General features: G+C 52.2%; 1 protein-coding gene across 7 annotated transcripts in view; it reads left to right on the forward strand.

Moving 5' to 3' along the window:
* The window catches only part of OPA1 (OPA1 mitochondrial dynamin like GTPase), a 58,980-nt gene extending 48,287 nt beyond the window's left edge, over positions 1-10,693 (forward strand). For 4 of the 7 annotated variants that reach the window (XM_035132926.2, XM_060274265.1, XM_060274264.1 and 1 more), the window contains one exon: positions 645-2,629. The gene's annotated coding sequence lies outside the window, so the exon portion shown is untranslated. Of the gene's footprint in view, positions 1-641; positions 2,630-7,993 lie in introns of those variants that run through there. The other 3 variants (XM_035132928.2, XM_035132925.2, XM_035132927.2) reach the window with 3 other exon arrangements.
* The last annotated feature ends 8,173 nt before the right edge of the window (positions 10,694-18,866 follow it).

An 18,866-nucleotide genomic window follows, 5' to 3' on the forward strand; every position in this document is an offset into this window, starting at 1 on the left:
CTTTATTTGACTCAGCCATCAGCCATAGCAATAAAACAACAATACAATATCCAAAGAATAGAAATACAAAGTCAATTATATAAAATACATTTGGGGTTTTTTAATCAATAGTCAAATGGTGGATCTTATTCTGATTGCCCCAGCTAAAACCCTTGCAACCTTTGCTGTCCCCTGCTCCTCTTGATCTGCCAAGAGAAAGGACACTGGGGCATTGGCTGGGCGACCCGCAATGGACAATAAAAGAGGGGGGGTAATCTCATTCCTCAAGTCTCTATAAAGAGTGCAAGCCAGAAGGGCATGCGCCACCGATTCGGTACAGCCATCTCCACAGGGACATAAGCGTTTTTCATGTGGAATCGTCCCTCAAGTACAGCCAGTACAGCCGAGGGCTATACATTCAGCCTGGGCCGAACTCTCCCTCTTGTCTCGCTCTCTTACCCTTCTGGGCTTTGCTTGAGGAATGGTGCCAGGGACCTGTCTCTTGATTGAGATACCTGGCGAGTGAGTGGCGAGCCAGGATGGGAGGCGGCTTTTCTGTTCCCAGCAAACAAAAATGACTTGGGGGGGGGGACGGGACAGGAGGAGGGGTCCTCTGTCCAGTCTCTCTCTGCAAATTCAGTCCATTTGTGTTTGTGTTTCAGCAGAGCTTCTACAGGAAGACAAAGCCCCTCTTCTGGAACACACAAAGCACGAGAAAGGGCCCCGCGGCGCCTCCTGGTCCTCCTCTCCTCCCTGTTGCACTTTTTAGGGGTGTCCCAGAACGTCTCCCAGGGAAAGGAGACAATTAGCAGGAGGCAACGAGAGGTCCTGGGTGCCACCTGCCCTTTGGGTGACGGTGGCAGTAATAATGACGAGGGAAGCAAACCTGGCAATGGAAATCTACACTTTCTTACCTCGAAGTGATGCCTTGAGGGTGGTGTCCAGGTTCTGCAAGTGCTCCCTCTCTCTCTCTCTTTTTCCAGGGAGGGGCCAGAAGTAGGGGGTTTTTCTTTCTGGGGTGGCAAGACCCCTTCCCTTCCGCCGCCTCAAGTGGTTTTAGCCGGTCTGGGGCTCCTTTGCGTGGCGAACCCAAGGGACTTGAAATAAAATTTTAGCCTTTGTACATACGTCGACACCACCACCTACGTCATGTTTGTTTGTTTGTGTGACGCAGCGCATTGAGGTGCCCTCCAAGCGAGAGCACCTGCTTTTCAATGCTCTTCTGGGGAACCAGACCTTGGCTGAGGCACTTGGAGAAGCTGGGCAGGGGGGAGTGACAAGCAGCCTGGCGGGGGCTCCCAGGTCGTTTCCAAACAGGCACCTGGGTGCCCATTCATGGGTATCTGGCTCAAAGAACAGCATCCTCCACTATCCATTTTACTGCAGTTTGGTCTTGGGGTGGGGGCGGGACTTTGGCCAGCTCCATTTCACTTTTGTTTTTTATGCTTGCCGAGAGGGACTCCTTCCTGAGTATTCCACCAGCAGTGGCAGGTTCCAGATAAATCGTTGGCACATCAGCAGCTTTTGACACGTGTGGAATAAGCGCCTTAGAGAGCGGGCAAGAAGCTCCAAAGAGATTCGCTTTTGGCCTGCGTGGCAGGGGGTAGACTCTGGAGGTCAAGCTCCTTTCAAGGAGGACTCACCCAGTTTGGGTTTTTTTATGCTGCAGGACTTCGGTAGCTTTTGGGCAGGAGAGGGGACCCTGCCGTGTGCTGCACGGCCCTCCACACAGAGCCCCTTTAAACCCAGCCATCTCCTCTCTGCATCGTGGAAGAAACGGCCTCCTCTGTGCAGACATTCGTCACCCACGCTGAGCAGCTCCAGGCATCCAGTGTGGGATAACCGTCATTTTGCGCCAGCCCTAAATGCCGAAATGTACATTACCAGTAACATTTCCTCTCCCGCATTTCGAGGTAACTTTCCAAATGTCCTCGTGCCCACTCTTCCCCTCCCCATCGCCCTTCTGCGTGTACTGGAGCCCCCTCCCTAGCCCCACATCTCCATTGTCTGCCTTTCCACCTCTCTGCGCAAGTGACTTGCTGGCAGGCTGCTTCCTTCGATGGGCTACGCAGCGCTGCATTTAAGTTCTCTCCCCTCACCCTCCGGGGATACTGCCTTGCTGCACTTCGCAGGTGGGAGGTGTGCCCCCCCTCCCCGCATGATGTTCTGTGGAATTCGGAAACAAGGTGGGGGGCAGGGAGAGGCAGCTGTTGCCAAGAACCAAAATGAGAGTGATGGGAGATGGGAGAGAGCAATCCTCGTTCCTCTGCTATTTAAAAAAAAGAGAGAGAGGTGGCATTTTGTGTGTTTGTGTGTGTAGCAAATGCTTTTGGCCGCACGCCAGAGATTCTGTGCCCTCAATGATGCAAAAGCCTCTTAGCTGCTCTGGCCTTCCTAGAGGCAACTTTAGGATCCCAGAAAGGGGTCCTTCCCCCAAAGGGGTGCTGCATCGAGACTCATCTCTCACAGCCTTCCCCATCCCTACCCCCTGCCAATCCTCTTCTCGTACTTTCTTCTGTCTGGTCCACTTTTCAGTTATAAGCCTCTGTTGCCGACCTGACATTTAGCATGATGTATCCCGTGGAAGTTATTTATTGAATGCAGATGTCGTTGAAGGAAAACAAAATAAAGAGAGGTTTTGAGCACTTAATTTCTTACTCTCTTATTTATTTGCATGCCGCCCACCTGCCACAAGGGCTCAGGCGTTGGGGCAGGACCCCCAGCTCAGCAGCAGCAGAGCACCTGCTTTGCCCCAGGCGGCCCCGGCTTCACTTTCCCCGTGGCACCTCCAGGTAGGGCTGGGAAAAGGCTTTCTGCCTGGAACCCCCAAGAGCCCTTTCTGCCAGTCAGCCCTGACCAGCACCCATTATCCCATGCTGCCTGGACCCGACAGGGAAGCTGCATGTTGGAAGAGTCGGGACAGAGAAAGTGCTTCATGCGGCGCATAGTTGAGCTCTGGTACTTGCTCCACAGGAGGCAGCTTCCCACTCCTGCCTTGACCTTGTGCCTTTCTCTCCTGCTTTGTCAGCAGCCACAGGTTGCTGACCTTGAGCCACTGCATTGCTCATCCGTTGCGAGGGAGCAGTGATGCCACTCTAATTCAAGAGGGAGATGCTCACTGTTTGTATGCTAGAAAAGTGAAGGCTCTGTGGTCACAGCGGTGGGGAGGGGGGCTTCTCTCTCTCTCTCTCTCTCTCTCTCTCTCTCTCTCTCTCTCTCTCTCTCTCTCTCTCTCTCTCTCTCTCTCGTGAATTCCAGAAGCGCAACAGCATTTGGCCTTTTCTTAAAACACTCATCTTTCAGCCCCTCAATTAGCCAAGATGGATTGCATTTGGTAAAACGGCAAAGTGCTGGATATTTCATACTGATCACCGAGTGCAAAGAAAATGGATTCCACCACCACCCCCCTTTTAATTATCCCAAGCCAGCATATCAAGAAAAGGGCAGCCGACTACATTTTACTTGAAACTGTATTAAAACAAAATTACCCTCATTATCTTAAGATTTGCTTGAACACAGAAATTATAGCACATTACTCGGGAGTTTGTCCATCAATCCATCCCATGAACTTGCAAAACCAGTTTGATGGGCACTTTTAACGGAAGAGTGGGGTGTGGGGTGGGGCTTGTTCATTCCGGGTGGATCTGAATCCCAGTTGCTCCTGTGCTCAAATCCTGCTTGCTGCTTGGCCACTTTGAGAACAGGATCCTGAACTAGGCAGGGCGCAGGCCTGATCCGGCAGGCTCTTCTTCTGGGCAAATTCATCCATTTCTGTTTAAGAGAAACTCAATCCACTTTACCATGTCTTATTTTTCAAATAGGTCCTCATGACAACTGGCCAGCATTTTAGTGCAAAGTTTATCCCAGCACATCTATTTTTCTATACGTTGCTTGCAAAACTCGGAGAAGGGCGGCTTCCAAAGGATGGCCTTGTTACCACTTTGGAAAGGGCAAATCACCGTAGGTCCAAAGGGAACCAACTTTCTTCCGCCTCCTTGCCTGCAGCCCCTCCACCCATAAAAATGCCCCCAAAATGTTCACACCTCCTTCCTGATTTCTCGGATGCAACATCATTTCTCATAAACCAATGGGGAATGGTAAAAGAAGACGAAAGCGCACACCAAGGGAGACATTTTTGGCACAGCGTTAGGAGAGAAGCATCATGTGCACGGAGAATGAGAGTCCGGGAAGATCCTTTGATACGCAGATATGACACTTTTATTGCCGGCCTCTCCCCACAATGCCTCTTTTCTGTTTTGGTGTGAAAACCAACATCCTCCGTCCTGCTCCAATCCCATTAGCATTTGCAAAGGCCCTGCTCCATCGCTGGGGGGGGGGGGACGGGACATGGTGCCCACCCACCCCTCCTGCAATGCACTCGCCTTGTCTATTATGTGGGAGACACAAAGGAGCCCAGAGGCGGGCAGAGGCCTGTCCCATCTTGTCATGTCGCAGCCGCCGCCCCCCTCCCCTGAATGGGCTCTGAGGTAGGTAAATTAATTCCAGGGCGGGCGGTGGGCGTCGGATTCCTTTGTGACCCTGCTCCTGTACCATTTGTTTTGGAGCTTGTCGGAGGGTGAGGGACATCCCGGGCCCTTTTGTTTCCAATAATTTCCTGGCAGGTTGGGGAGTTAATGCAAGCCATGTCTGCACGCAGCCAAGCAGAAAGAAGCCCGGGTAGAAGGCGGGCGCACTTGGCGCTGGTGGGGAGAGTGGCTCCATGGAAGTGTCAGGTTAAAGGGGTGGGGGGACAGGCAGGAGCCCCCAGAGCGCCCTGCTCAGGTTTCGGCAAAGCACAAGGGCTTGCACACCTGTTCTGCAGCTGCCTGCGATTCTCCCTCTGCGATGAATGATGGCCTGTTTACAGGCCGGGGCTGCAGGCGTCTTCTGCTCCCCCCACTGAACTCCAGCCCTCTGGAAGGAGACACACATTGGGGGGCTGGCAGGCAGGCAGGGAGGGAGGGCACCGTGAGGATAAGAGCAAAGGGCGGAACAACCTGCTCCCATTGCAGTAGATCCTTTGGAATGATGTGTGTGAGAAGCGAGCACAAGATGGATTTGGGAGAAGGCGGAAAAGAAGCCTAGAGTTCGAAGGGAGGTCCAAGGGTTGTCTGGTCCAACGCAGTGCAATGTGGGAATCTCTTCAAAACGGCCACACACACCCTGCTTAAAAACAGAACTCAAATATATAAATGGCTGCCCGGCTGAAGGTGGAGCAAGCTTGCTTTCTGCCGCTCTGGAGGGGAGGACCTCAACCATGGGGGGAGGGGGATATTCCAACTAAACATCAGGAAGAACTTTCTGATGGTGAGAGCTGTTCAAAATTGGTACTCTCCTTCCTTGGAGATGGTTAAGCAGAGGTTGAACGGCCTCCTGTGAGGGATTCTTTAGCTGAGATTCCTGCATTGCAGGGGGCTGGACTGGATGACCCTTGGGGTTCCTCCCAACCCTATAATTCTATGAAACCTCCCAAGGAAGGAGAGTCCACTACCCTCTGAGGGAGTTCATTCAACTATTGAACTGTTCTTCCAAATGCTGAGTTGGAATCTCATTTATGGTCCTTTGAATCCAGCCTGCTCCATCGTCCATGGGACACAGCTCTTCAGACATCTGAAGGTGGCTCTCTTGTCACCCCTCGGTCTTCTCCTCTCCAGGCTAAACATACCCAACTCCCTCAACCCTTCTTCGTAAGGCTTGATTTCCAGATCACAGCCGCTGTTCTCTGCACATAACAAGGTACAGGGCCCCCCCACACGCATCGGTTGAGGTTGGGGGAAATGGCAGAGTTGATCATGGTTGATTCAACCGCCAGATCATAACCCAGTGCAGAAATCCAGTCTGCCCTCATTCTGCTGTCCACACCGCTTCTTAGCAGCTGCAGTAATGGCAGTTTAGGTGAGTGGGGGCAACTACTTTCTGAGTGCTTGGCTTATATTGTTCAGCCAAGTGCCCCCCCCCACTTCTGCATCTGGGGGGCTGGACTTCTGTTCTTCTACCCTCCCTTGGCAGGTGGTCCCAATCCTCATCCCCGTTGCATTCCAGGGAAGTTGAGGCCCCACCCATGTCAGTAGGCATCCCCTCCCCCTCCTCTTGAATTCTACTGGGTGGGCCCTCTGCAACTTCCCTCCCACGCTGCCGCCGGCAGAGTCCCAGTTGCCGTGGTTTGTCATGCAGGAATCTCAGCAAAACCATCCCTGGCAGATGGCCACCCAGCCTCTGCTTAGGAACCTCTAGTGGACAAGTGAGATGCACCCTGCGAGTTGAGCTTATCTCCTGCAAGCTTTTCCTCCGAGGGAAGACAGGAGAGATTCCCTTGTTTACCCTTGTGGCTCTTGGAGGTTGCCTGCCTTCTGCCAGGGAGCAGGAGCTATGGGAGTGAGCAACAGGGGCTGGCCTGTCCCTGGCTGGGGGGCAGAGCCCACTTAAGAATGCATGAAGAGCCCATCTGGATCCGGCCCAAAGGAGCCCATCTCAGCCAGCAGCCTGGTCTCACAGCGGCCGGCCAGATGCCCCAGGGGGAAACCTGCCAACAGAATCCGAGCACCAGAGCAACAGCTCCCCCCTCCTGTGCAACTGGTATTCGGAAGCCTTGGTGACCCCCAACTGTGGAGACAGAGCAGAACAGTGCCATAGCTATGGGGGGCAGGGGCCAGCCAGGTTTTTTTGCCCCGGCTGAAGCCTCCAGAAGGGCACCATTGAGGCTCCCAGCCTGTGTGTGTGTGTGTGTGTGTGTGTGTGTGTGTGTGTGTGTGTGTATGCAAATGTGCCAAACTGGGTCTTTGACCAGGGTGAAGAAAAGTCTTCTTTTGCCCCTGTAGCCATTGATGGCTCTCTCCTCCTCCCCACACTTGTGGGGACGGGGGATGCTGCTCGTGCCCCGAGAGGCTTTTTTGGTCCATGAAAAGGTCCTGAGGCCGTTGAGCCTCTGGAAGAGATTACAGGAATATTCATGGCTCTAAAGGATCAGTAGGGTCACACACAGAGAAGGGGGGGGGGTCCTCATCCTTTGGACAAACAGCCCAGAAATGCGGGAAGCCGCTACCCCCCCCCAATCCCAGCTAGCTTCATGGACTCTCCCTGTGTCTCTTCATCCCCAAAGAGCTTTGCCTGCGCCAACTGGGGGTCTGGTGATCTGACTTGGCTTTCTCAAGTGGGGGCTTAGCAGCCGGACGAGGCCTTTTGTGTGCCTGGAGGAGAGCTCTGCTTTCGGCTGGTGTCAGCTGGGGTGCGAAGAGGCTCTGAGCACATCTGTGCAGTCAGAGGGGCCTGCAGGATCAGCCCAGGGACCCATCAAGTCCAGCATCCTCTTCTCACAGTGGCCAGCCAGAGATGCCTGGGGGAAACCAGCAAGGAGGAGTCGAACGCAGGAGCAATGTCATCCCCTCTTGTGTTTTCCAGAAACGGGGGTTCAGAAGCATTACCCCTCTGGCCGCTGCAGCAGAACATAGCTGTGGTGGCTAGAAGCCCTCGATTGCCCCCTCCTCCTCCATGAATTTGCCCAATCCTCTTTTACTGAGATCCAAGTTGGTGGCCATCACTGCCTCAGGTGGGAAGGAGTTCCATAGTTCAACTCTGTGCTGCGCATAGAAGGACTTTCATCATCTGTCCTGAATCTTCCAACTTTCACAAGTTTTTTGGTGCTATGAGAGAGGGAGGAAAACTTTCCTCTGCCCACTTTCTCCCTGCCATGCCTAATTTTATAAACACCTCTCATGTCTCCTCTTATTCACCTTGTCTCTAAACTAAAAAGTCTGAAACGCTGCCACCTTTCGCTCCATCCCTCTGAGAAGAGATGCCAACAGGGGTTCCTGGGACTGGGGTCCTGGGTGTCGATTGGGTCCCCTCCTTCTGCATCTATTGACAATAATCACTGCTTATGAGCACATATTAACTTAGCCTATCCTACCTCACAGGGCTGTTGCAAAAATAAAAGTGGGAGGGGAGGAAGACAGACACAGCCTCAAGCATTAGCAACAGCTTTTATTAACCCATGCATTTTTTTCTTTGCCCACAGAGTGGCCGACGTGTGTCGCTCAGGCATCCCTCTTCTGCTCTCCTGAATATGTTCATCTTGAGCTAGCCAAGCATGATGTCAACACTCCTGGAAGCCCCAAACGCCTTCCATCCAGCGGCAAATATTGAACTAACATCTTGAGCTTGATAACCCCGTCCTGTCCGTCCCCCCCCCCCCCAAGCCAGCTTACAGGGTTGTCTCCTTTTGTCCCCCTTAAGTGCAACTTGGCGATGGATCCTGGAATAATGCTCTCTGTGTCAACACCCCACGAGGGCCAGGCAGAGTCCCTGCTGTTTGCTCTCCCACTAGAACGTTTCCGCCTCCTCTGCGAAGCCAAACGCCAGTCCTGCGCCCTGCCATGGTTACGTCCAAGCAACCCTGAAACAAACCGCTCCTGGCAGCAAATGGGCGGGAAGAAGATTCACTTTACGGGGAGGAGGCGAAGTCCCGCAGTCTGCCTTTTTGTGCATTTGAGAACCAACAAAAAGAGGAGGAGAAATCTTTCTTAGTAGAAACAGCAGTATGTAGCATTTTCAGAGGTGCAATTGAGCAGCCAGGCCCAGTTGCTGATGGTGCAATGATCATAGGACTGTCGATAGAAGTTCTCTGTGCTTTAGCAATGGGGGGGGGGTTCCTTGTAAGCAGAGCAATGTCCCTCCTGGAGTGTGTGGCTTGAGCTGGGCGCCTCTCTGCCTGCTCCCTTGGTCAAGGGACTTTGACTGCTCCCTTGGTCAAGGGACCCTGTCTGCGTTGCTGAAAAGGTATCAGGCAGGGAGGCAGCCCTCTTTGGGGGTTTTTTGCATGGGAAAGCATGGGGAAATGGCTGGGGCCATTCTGTGGCCTCTGCCCCACCCCTGCACCTCCTGGGGCATCTGCTTCCCTGGCCCACCCCTTTCTCTTTGGTCTCCAATCCTCTTCCATGGCCCGTCTCCATCTTCTCCCTGCTGGGCAACAAACCTTCTCTGCCTTGTGGCAAGGAGGCCTTGGGAAACGGGAGCTGGGGTGAGGTGGAGGCACCCACCATCTTCCTGCCCTGGCCACCCCCACCGTCACTCTTCCGGCCTGACTGCTCTCCCCCAGCCCTCATGGATCATGTGGGCACCCCCTTTTTGCAGCTAGTGACAAGCAACCACATTTCCAATGAGTTGCCTCCATTGTCTCCCAGTTTCCTCCGACCACCAAAGCAGCTGTGGAGCCTTTGGGGCACCCCCAGGACAAAGCGCGTCTCGGGCTTTCAGGGGAGAACAAGGCCGGCTGTGTGCCTGTGAGGAGGGCACCGCCAGGGGAGGAGAAGGGTCCTCTTCTCCCCACAACAAAGCCACCCTCTTTTTATATGAAAAGGGGGGGCATTTGGGGGCATGAGGAGGGGATGAGTGGGCGCTCGAGGCAGGCACAGAAGAGCCTTTCTCTGCCCCAAAGCACCATGCGGATGCTGTCATCCTGCCTTTGGGGTTCAGGATGATGCCCCAGAGAAAGCCAAAGGAGATGGCTGGGAGGGTGGAGGGGAAGAGGGCCCTGCAAGACCAGCAGGGCGTTGTCCTGAGGGGCACAGAATGGGCAGGTGGGAAAGTTTTTGGGCACCAGGACTGGGCTACCCAGAGAGAAACAAGCAGTGCCACCGTGGAGGATGGCTGTGGAGGCTGCTCCGCTGCAGCTCCTGCCACGGAAAATGCAGTTTTAAAAACAATTTCCTCCTCAACATCTCAAAGACACACACACAATTTCCTGCCCCCCCCCATTTTATGCATCCTTAAGGCCTTTCTGTCAATCTCCTATTCTCTGGCCAAGCACTCAGCCAATCCTAGCCCCAGAGTCTAGCGATGGCAGAGCAGCCTTGTGCCTGGTGGGGCTCCTGGCAGAAAAAATCCTCCTCCCCCTGCCCTGTTGTTATGCACCCCATTGTGGGAAGCAGCCCTGTGGGGTAGCACTGGCCCACCAGAATCCTGCCCTGGCTCTCAGCATCCTCAGAGCTTCTGTCCCCAAGGCCAGGAAAGCAACACAGAAAGGGTCCTGCTTTGAGGAGCTTTTCAAAGAATAGGTTCCGCATTAGCCCCCCTGCCCCCTCTGGCTTTGCCCATGGGTCTAAGGAAATCCAAAGGACCACGGCAGCTGTCTCTTGGAAACACACAAGAAGGATTTGATCTATGGGGCTACCTTTGAAAGTGACCTGGAAACTACAACTAACCTAGAATGCGGCAGCTAGACTGGTGACTGGGAGCGGCCGCCGAGACCACATAACACCAGTCCTGAAAGACCTACATTGGCTCCCAGTACGTTTCCGAGTACAATTCAAAGTGTTGCTGCTGACTTTTAAAGCCCTAAACGGCCTCAGTCCAGTAGACCTGAAGGAGCGTCTCCACCCCCATCGTTCAGTCCGAACACTGAGGTCCAGCTCCGAGTGCCTTCTGGCGGTTCCCTCCCTGCGAGAAGCAAAGCTACAAGGAACCAGGCAGAGGGCCTTCTCGGCAGTGACACCTGCCCTGTGGAACGCCCTCCCACTAGGTGTCAAGGAGATAAGCAACTATCTGACTTTTAGAAGACATCTGAAGGCAGCCCTGTTTAGGGAAGTTTTTAATGTCTGTTGTTTTACTGTATTTTTAATTACAGATAGGTAGCTGTGTTGGTCTGAGTCGAAGCAAAATAAAAAAATTACTTCAGTAGCACCTTAAAGACCAACTAAGTTTTTATTTTGGTATGAGCTTTCATGTGCATGCACACTTCTTCAGATACACTTGAAACAGAAGTCAAATTTTTAATTTTACAAACAGAAGTGTGTTTTTAATATTTAAAATTTTTTAATATTTTAATATTTTGTTGGCAGCCTCCCAGAGTGGCTGGGGAAACCCAGCCAGATGGGTGGGGTATAATTAATTAATTAATTAATCACAAGAACACCCTCCCCTCCTGTGGCTTCAGAAGCATGGCTGTCTCTCCGCTGTGGAGGCAGAGCCGAGTCATCCTGCCTAGCAGCTGTCCATAGTCTTCTCCTCTTCTATGAATTTGTCTAAGCTTCTTTTAAAGCCCTCCAGGCTGGCGGCCACTATTTCCTCCTGTAAGGGTGTGGTCCATAGTTTTAACTTTGCGCTGCATGAAGACGCCCTCTCTGCTCTCTGTTTTGAATCTTCCAGCATTCAGTTCTCCATCCCTGCCTAAGCAGTCCAAGGTAGCCCACAGCCGAAGGCTGGCACAGCAGGAAGGAGAGCAAAAGGGCCAGGGACCAGAAGCAGTTTCCCCTTTTCCAGGATCACACCATCGGAGATGAAAGGGACCCCGAGGGTCATCTAGTCCAACCCCCTGCAATGCAGGAATCGCAGCTAAAGCATCCAATAAGACAGATGTGTTAGGAAAACATTCTTTAAGAAACAGATAAAAGTTCCTGGAGCTTTAAAGAGGGTTCCAGAATTTTCTTTAGTGCGTAGGAGTAGCACTCTAGGCTTGATTGGTGTCAGCTGGAGGTGAAAATAAAAGGAAGAAGTTGCAGGCTGCACGCTGTCAACACAAACGCTGATGACAAGGTTGAAAATAAGACTGTGCGCTGCTGATACTGCGAGTTTTGCTGTGTCAAGATTGTTAATTACTGGACTGAGATTATTATTGTTGTTGTTTAGTCGTTTAGTCATGTCCGACTCTTCGTGACCCCATGGACCAAAGCACGCCAGGCACTCCTGTCTTGCACTGTCTCCCTCAGTTTGGGCAAACTCATGGTTCGTAGCTTCGAGAACACTGTCCAACCATCTCGTCCTCTGTCGTCCCCTTCTCCTAGTGCCCTCCATCTTTCCCAACATCAGGGTCTTTCCCAAGGATTCTTCTCTTCTCATGAGGTGGCCAAAGTATTGGAGCCTCAGCTTCACGATCTGTTCTTCCAGTGAGCACTCAGGGCTGATTTCCTTAAGAATGGATAGGTTTGATCTTCTTGCAGTCCATGGGACTCTCAAGAGTCTCCTCCAGCACCATAATTCAAAAGCATCAATTCTTTGGCGATCAGCCTTCTTTATGGTCCTGCTCTCACTTCCATACATCACTACTGGGAAAACCATAGCTTGAACTATACGGACCTTTGTAGGCAAGGTGATGTCTCTGCTTTTTAAGATGCTGTCTAGGTTTGTCATTGCTTTTCTCCCAAGAAGCAGGCGTTTTTTAATTTCGTGACTGCAGAGACCATCTGCAGTGATCAAGGAGCCCAAGAAAGTAAAATCTCTCACTGCCTCCATTTCTTCCCCTTCTATTTGCCAGGAGTGAGATTATACTGTCCAGAAATGGCTGTGCAAGCAGTCAAGCAAGGAAGAAGCTATTGACTGTGAATTTGATGATGACTCCTGTTCTTGTCCTCTGCCCCTGGGGAAAACTCTGCTACAAACAGTAAGTGGTTTTACCAAGGTGCCACCACACAAGCAGAAAAGCGCAGCGGATATGTGTGGGCGGTAATATCTAATAAGATGGCCATTCAACCTCTGCTTAAATATCTCCAAGGAAGGAGAGCCCACCACATTCCGAGGGAGTCCCTTCCATCCTCAAACAGCTCTCATGGCCAGAAAGTTCTTCCTGCCGTTTAGCTGGAATCTCCTCTCTTGTAACTTGTGTGCTGGTCCAAGGGTAATCCGAGAGATGAGGTCCAGGGCCTTTCCAAAGTCTAAGGAATCAATGAGGGGTCGGTCCGATGAAGCTGAGGCAGGGTAGGAAACTAGGCGAGGTCAGGAGCAGGAACAGGCAGGATCTGGAAAGCAGCAATGTTGCTCCCGCAACCCGGGGCGGGGTCTGACCGCCTTTTATCTCTGACCAGGTAATGGCCAGTCTTGATCCCCCGGCAACTCACCACCCTGCCTCACCTGAAGGCGAGCACTCCTCCTGCAAGTACTCAGGTCTCTTCTCTCGGCCCTGAGTCTCTGCAGCTCGGAAGACGCCAGAGGGTTACTGGACCCAGGAGCCGCCTCAGCCTCTCCTGACCCAGCCAGGAGTGGAGCAGCTGTTGGCAATGAGGTATTCTCAGCACCTGGAGCCGGGACAGGCTCAGGCCCCTGACTCGGCCCAGCTGGTGCTTGTTGCAGGGCAACCTGAGCAGACTGGGGCTCTTCAGGATCAGGCCCCAGACTAGGTTCAGCCGATGTCCTATCTGTCCTATCTCCTCTCAGTCTCTTCTTCTCCGGGCTAAACATCCCCAGCTCTCCTTAGAAGGCTTGGCTTCCAAACCCTGATTTCTAGCATGCATCTCCATGGCTGCTTGGAGGAGCTCTTTGGAGGGTCTGATCCTGCCTCCTCCTGGAGCCTGCCTGAGGCAATTACCACCCTTCAACGAGTCGATCTGGCCCCGGGAGCCTCTCCCGACACCCCCGGGGGCCCATTTTTCAGCATTTGCCGGTGACGGTAATTGAAAAGGCACGGCTTACTCTCCCCGGCGGAAAAGGGGGACCCTGCAGCCGCCTGTCATTATCCGGGGGGGGGGCGGGGAATGGCAGCCCCGCACAACTGCAAGGGCTCGTGGATCATTTTCTCCCTCCCCCTCCCCACCCCAAACAGTTAATTGCTAAATAAACCAAGCCAGCTTTCAAGCTGATTAGGCCAGATTAATGGGCGGCTGGGTCTTTCTCTGCCTGCAACCATTTATCATGCTGAAGCGCCTGGCCTTTAATGATGCAGGTACCTGGGCCCACCGAGGGTGCCCCCCAGCCCAGCCCAGTCCGTGGCCTCCGATTGCACTTAATTGCCCGCCCCTTCGGAGTCCGTGACCTGGAAAAGCCGAGCGACAGCCCCCCATTAGCGCTGGCCAGCTTGCCGCTGTGGGACCGCCTGTCACCGGCTCCTGGGGAAGCCGCCTCGGTGGACTTCATTACCGAGATATATCGGGGTCAAGAGTTTTCCCCCCTTGCCTTGCACCGCTGGCCCAGGTTGTTTCTCAGCCCCAAAAGGTTGCCGCAACCTGCCTGCCTTTCATTGGGGTCCCTTCCGGCCTCGGCCTCTTCCTCTCCCCCCCCCCCATGCATGCACCCACCCACTGCCTGCAAGCTTTTAATCACGTTTTTTGAGAAAGGTGCCTGCACATATCTGAAAGCCAAGTCGCCCATTCCTGGAGGTGTTAATTATAGCCCATTTGCAGCAATCTCAGCGTGACAGCGGCTGCCATTCTCCGCTGCCATTACTTATGAAAAGCCTTTTCATGGCTCTCTCTTGAAAGTCGCTGGAATAAAACCCTTAAGTGGGGCGCCTAATTAATATTAAGCTCAAGGGGGGGGCTCTCTTCGAGGTGCAGAGTCCCAGGAGCTGCTCCTGCTACTACTGCTGTGAATGGGGGGGGGCACTGAGGGGGCAGACCGGTGGCAGGCTGCCTTTTTAGCCCACCGCCCCATGTGACACAGGTTGGCTGTCGCCTCTTGTTCAGGCTTCCTCCACAGTGACCCTTAGGAACCTAAGGGTTGCATATGGAAGATGGAGCAAGCTTCCTTTCTCCTGCTCTGGAGTGTAGGACTCGAACCCATGGCTTCAAGTTGCAAGGAAGGAGATTCCGACTAAACATCAGGAAGAACTTTCTGACAGTTTGACAGTGGAGCGGTCTCCCTCAGGAGGTGGTGGATTCTCCTTCCTTGGAGGTCTTTGAGCAGAGATTGGATGCAGGCGTGCGTGTGACGTCACACATCCGTGTTGCGGTGGTGGGCACCCACAATCCCGAGGGCGAGGTGGCACCCCTGCTCCTAATTAATCCAACGTTTCCTCCCTGTAGAGTTCAGCCCATTTTTCAAACTTCTGGATGACCAATAGCTTACCAATTGTCCTTAAACAGCCTCTGTGAATTGCTCCAATCTGTTTCTGTTCCTGCCCTTTGGGGAGAGGGGAGAGGGTTTGAGAGTGGCACGACTGTCTGATTTCCTCCAATTTCTTTCTGTTCATTTTGCATAGCAAGATAGCGCTATCTGAAAAAGGGGAAGAGGGGGGAAATGCAAGGAAATTAGAAACCAAAGCATCACCCCTTTCCTCCTGTTGGAACAGAACTGACACGGGGCAATTCAGAGAAGCCCTTCAGGGTGTGGCAGGGAGCCTACAGTGGGCCTAACAAAGGAGGGTGTAGCATGGTTTCCACGCGGCACCCGGCCTACCGCCCTGGCGCACTGCGCCACCGGGGGTCTACCTAGAGCCGGCCCTGACCCTACTGGACATCTTTCTCCAGGGGGTCTTCTGGGGGTGTCTATCAGGGCTGTGGGACCAGCTTTTGCAAACAGCCTCCTTCCCTGGGAGGCTTTTGGCATTTTGTTCTAATTGAGGAGAGTGGCTGCAATGAGGCCTCTCCCTGCCCTGAGCTCTGCCTTGCAAGGAACATAGATCTTCATTAGCTTCCTAGCCAGTGGCTCTCTTCCCTGCTCCCAAGGGGGACTCCGTGACCTAAATTGCTGGATGTGAGAAAAGTGTTGGTGTGTCTTCCCCCTCCCTCCCCCCCTCTCTCTGCAAGAACAATGTCGGCTTTAATGGCAAGTTGTAAGACTCTCCCTGGCTCACATTCGCACTCGGGGCTCTCAGGTAGGCCCTGGGGGTGGCTGTGAATGCCCAGGTGGTGGAGGAGGCACGGGCAACAACAACTGCTAGGCGCAAAGATGCAGCCAGGGTGAGAGCCTTTCTTCAGCAAAAGTGCTTGCAGGCCCGGGTGGCAAGTCGCTCTCAAATTCAACACTGAGCAAAGTGTTCAAGATTAAATCCACAACTGCAAATCCACATTCTTCAAATTATATTTTCAGAGCAAATTATATTTTTCAGAGATGATGACTGCAGCTTCTAAAGCCAAGCCCAGGAAAACACTCACCAGGTGTTCTTAAGAAATCCACAACTTTCATAGAATTGTGGAGACGGAGGCGACCCCCAGGGGCCATCTAGTCCAACCCCTTGCAATGCAGGATTCTCAGCTAAAGGGCACGTGGCTCTCCAAGGGGAGCTTTGTCGAACTACTCCCCACCACCCACAACCTGGTGGATAAATCTGTGAAGGATTTCTCCCTAAGAAAACACGCTGTTTATGGCTGGATCAGAACAAATGCCGCCACTCGGTGTTTCTGCGGATGAATATGTGCTCTGATTCAGCAGTAAACGGAAGCAGGAGAAAAAAGGCAGGAAGAAAGAGAAACCTCCCTGATCCGTGCCTAGAAAGCACAGAAGTGGAACGATGGAGGAGCCCCTGGAAGAAGATTTGTCCCCAGTGCTATTCAGCATCTCTAGGAAGCTTTGGGGAGGGAAGAGTTTCAGAGTGGTGCATCATCGCCACGTCAGAGGATTCCAGACTCTGTTTCTCCACGGCATCTGAGCAGGGCCGGATTTAGGTTTGATGAGGCCCTCAGCTCCTGAACATACCCTCCAACTCCCGGATTGAAAAATCCGGGATCAGGGGCGGTGCGGCACTGGAAATCACTTCTATGCGGCGGCGCGGCACCGAAAGTCGCTTTCTGGTGTCCAGACATGCGTAGAAGTGACTTCCAGTGCCGGGCTGCCCGTGTCTGCATGTCTGGGCACCAGAAATCGCTTCTGACATGACCGTCGGCAGGAGCTTTACGGGATATAATCAATTTGGGATAACAGCGGCAAACGGTAACAAAATACGAGGGTTTCTTGCGAAAAATGGGATACTTGGCAGCTATGCTCCTGAAGGTAATGGGGACCTTTATATGTCCAGCTGTCCTTTGTCAACAACAAATAGTCACTGTTTTTCGTTTTGTATATATGCTAGGTGGTCATTGATGGACCTCATAGGTATCGCAAGCCATTTGCACACGCAGAATGTAGGCAACCTATATATAGAAAGGCGCAAACCAGGGATATTTGAGGGAGCAGGCTAGCAGGCGGGACCCATGACTTACATCAGAGGAGCCTACACAACACAAAACACTGTTGCTGGATGTAAGTTTTATTTTATTTGTTTTCTATCTTGTATTTTGGAAATGTACATCCAGGGATTTTTTTCCTTTAATTTTTTTGGGGGGCCCCAAGAGAGTGGGGCCCTAAGCTATAGCTTATTTAGCTTCCACATAAATCTGGCTCTGCATCTGAGTCAGGAGAGGCCGTGCGGATCTTGGGACAAGGCTTGCGGGCAGCGGCGGGCTGGAAGGCGGCCCACAGGCTGAGCGTCAGTCCTAAAAAGACAGCAACCTCTAACCCAATCAATCAATCAATCAATACTGCATTTGTAAGAAATGTTTAGCAGGGCAGAGGCTAAACTCTGGTACTCCCTGCCTCTTGACATCAGGCAGCAGGGCCTTTGCTGGACATTTTTCAGCGCCTGCTAAAAAACATTCTTATTTAGACAAGCCTGTTCAGATGCTAAGAAAGTTGGTGTGAGTTTCAGCCTGTTTTAGCATTTTAACTTTTTGGCATGTTTTTACAAACGGTTGTGAATTTCTCTATCTTTTTGCAACCTGCTCTGAGAGTTCTCCTTCCAGCAGGCTTGGAGAAACCGACTGCTTTCAATGAAAGGGCTGGTGCAGTGGTGTTTGATTGCAGTTATCTGCATGTTTTGGAACGGTTTTTTTTTATAGGGGGGCATTTTTATATAGTTTTAATTCTATAAATGTGTAACTGTTTTTTAAACAATTGTGTGTGTGTGTGTGTGTTTGTTGTTGTTTGTATCCGTCTGTCTCGGGAGGCAATGAAGGAGTGTGCCTTTGCGGGTGAAGTCAAACTGTTGGAACTTGCAGCCCCTGCTGTGGCTGCAGAGACCGATATGGGAGAGACATGTTTTATTGCAGCTGGGGCAGAGGAAAATGCCTGGTTGTGTTGCTGCAAATCATACACCAGGGCGCTGCTTCTCTCTGCCCTCCTCCCAGCCGTCATTCTTCCTCCGGTCCCTGCGGTGGATGCACAACCTGACTGCCTGTTAGCTTTGTTTGTAAGCTGCCTTGAGTCCCTGCCAGGGCAAATGATATTAATTAGAGGGATGTTTTATTGTACAATCATGTATGAATATTGTGAAATAGATAAACAAATAAAACTAACCAGCAACTTGCATTGCATCCAGAAAGGAGACCTCTGCCCCAAAAGGAGACCTCTGCTACCCATCTCTGGTGGGCCCGTAGGTGGGGTGGGGGGCTGTCTGGGGATTCTCCCACTGTGCTCCCCTCCTCCCCCTTCCTCCTCCTGCCACCCCCTCCTATGCTGCTGCCATGGCGACGTGGGCAGCCTGCTCTGCCCTCCATGTTGACACCCCGTTGCCCAAAGGGCCCTGAATAGGCTCCCGGGGAGGTAAATGTAGGCAGTGATGTAAACAAAATCTGCTCCTTTCCCCTTATGGGGTACACAAGATTCCATATAGAGTCCTTTGCAGGTTCTCTATCGGTAGGAGAAAATAACAGAGGCCAACCAGAGAATATTGAGAAGCAAAGCGGCTAGTTAGCCTGATCTTTATTAAACTATTTCAACAGGGTCTCCCACACACACACAGGAGGGAGGAGGAACCCAGAACATTGATGTGCAAGCCCTTACATAGACTTTTGAAATTGCCCACCCTCTAGCTCAAGGCCACCCCAAAAAACATTGCGCATATATCACAGAAGGAAGCGGTCTACCACAGAAATCCTGCCTGCCGGGATACCTGACAATGGTCACTGACTGCATTACCTGGGCAGCCTGGCCATTCTTTTGTGATGGTAAATACTTTAATTCCTGAATCCAGGTCACCGGCTCACCCTGTTCATACACAAACACACCCTTAAGACAGGTAAGCAGAAGACAAGCGAGAGGCTTTCCCATTTCCTTCCTCCTTGCAGAGAAACATTTGAGGTCCATTTGGGAGAGTCAAAATGCTTTCAGGATTTTTCTCCTTTACTATTTCAGACACGTGGTTTACATACTTATGTATGAATCATAGAATCATAGAGTTGGAAGAGACCACAAGGGCCATCCAGTCCAAC

The sequence above is a fragment of the Zootoca vivipara genome, chromosome 5, assembly GCF_963506605.1.
Source record: "Zootoca vivipara chromosome 5, rZooViv1.1, whole genome shotgun sequence".
NCBI classification, from domain to species: domain Eukaryota; kingdom Metazoa; phylum Chordata; class Lepidosauria; order Squamata; family Lacertidae; genus Zootoca; species Zootoca vivipara.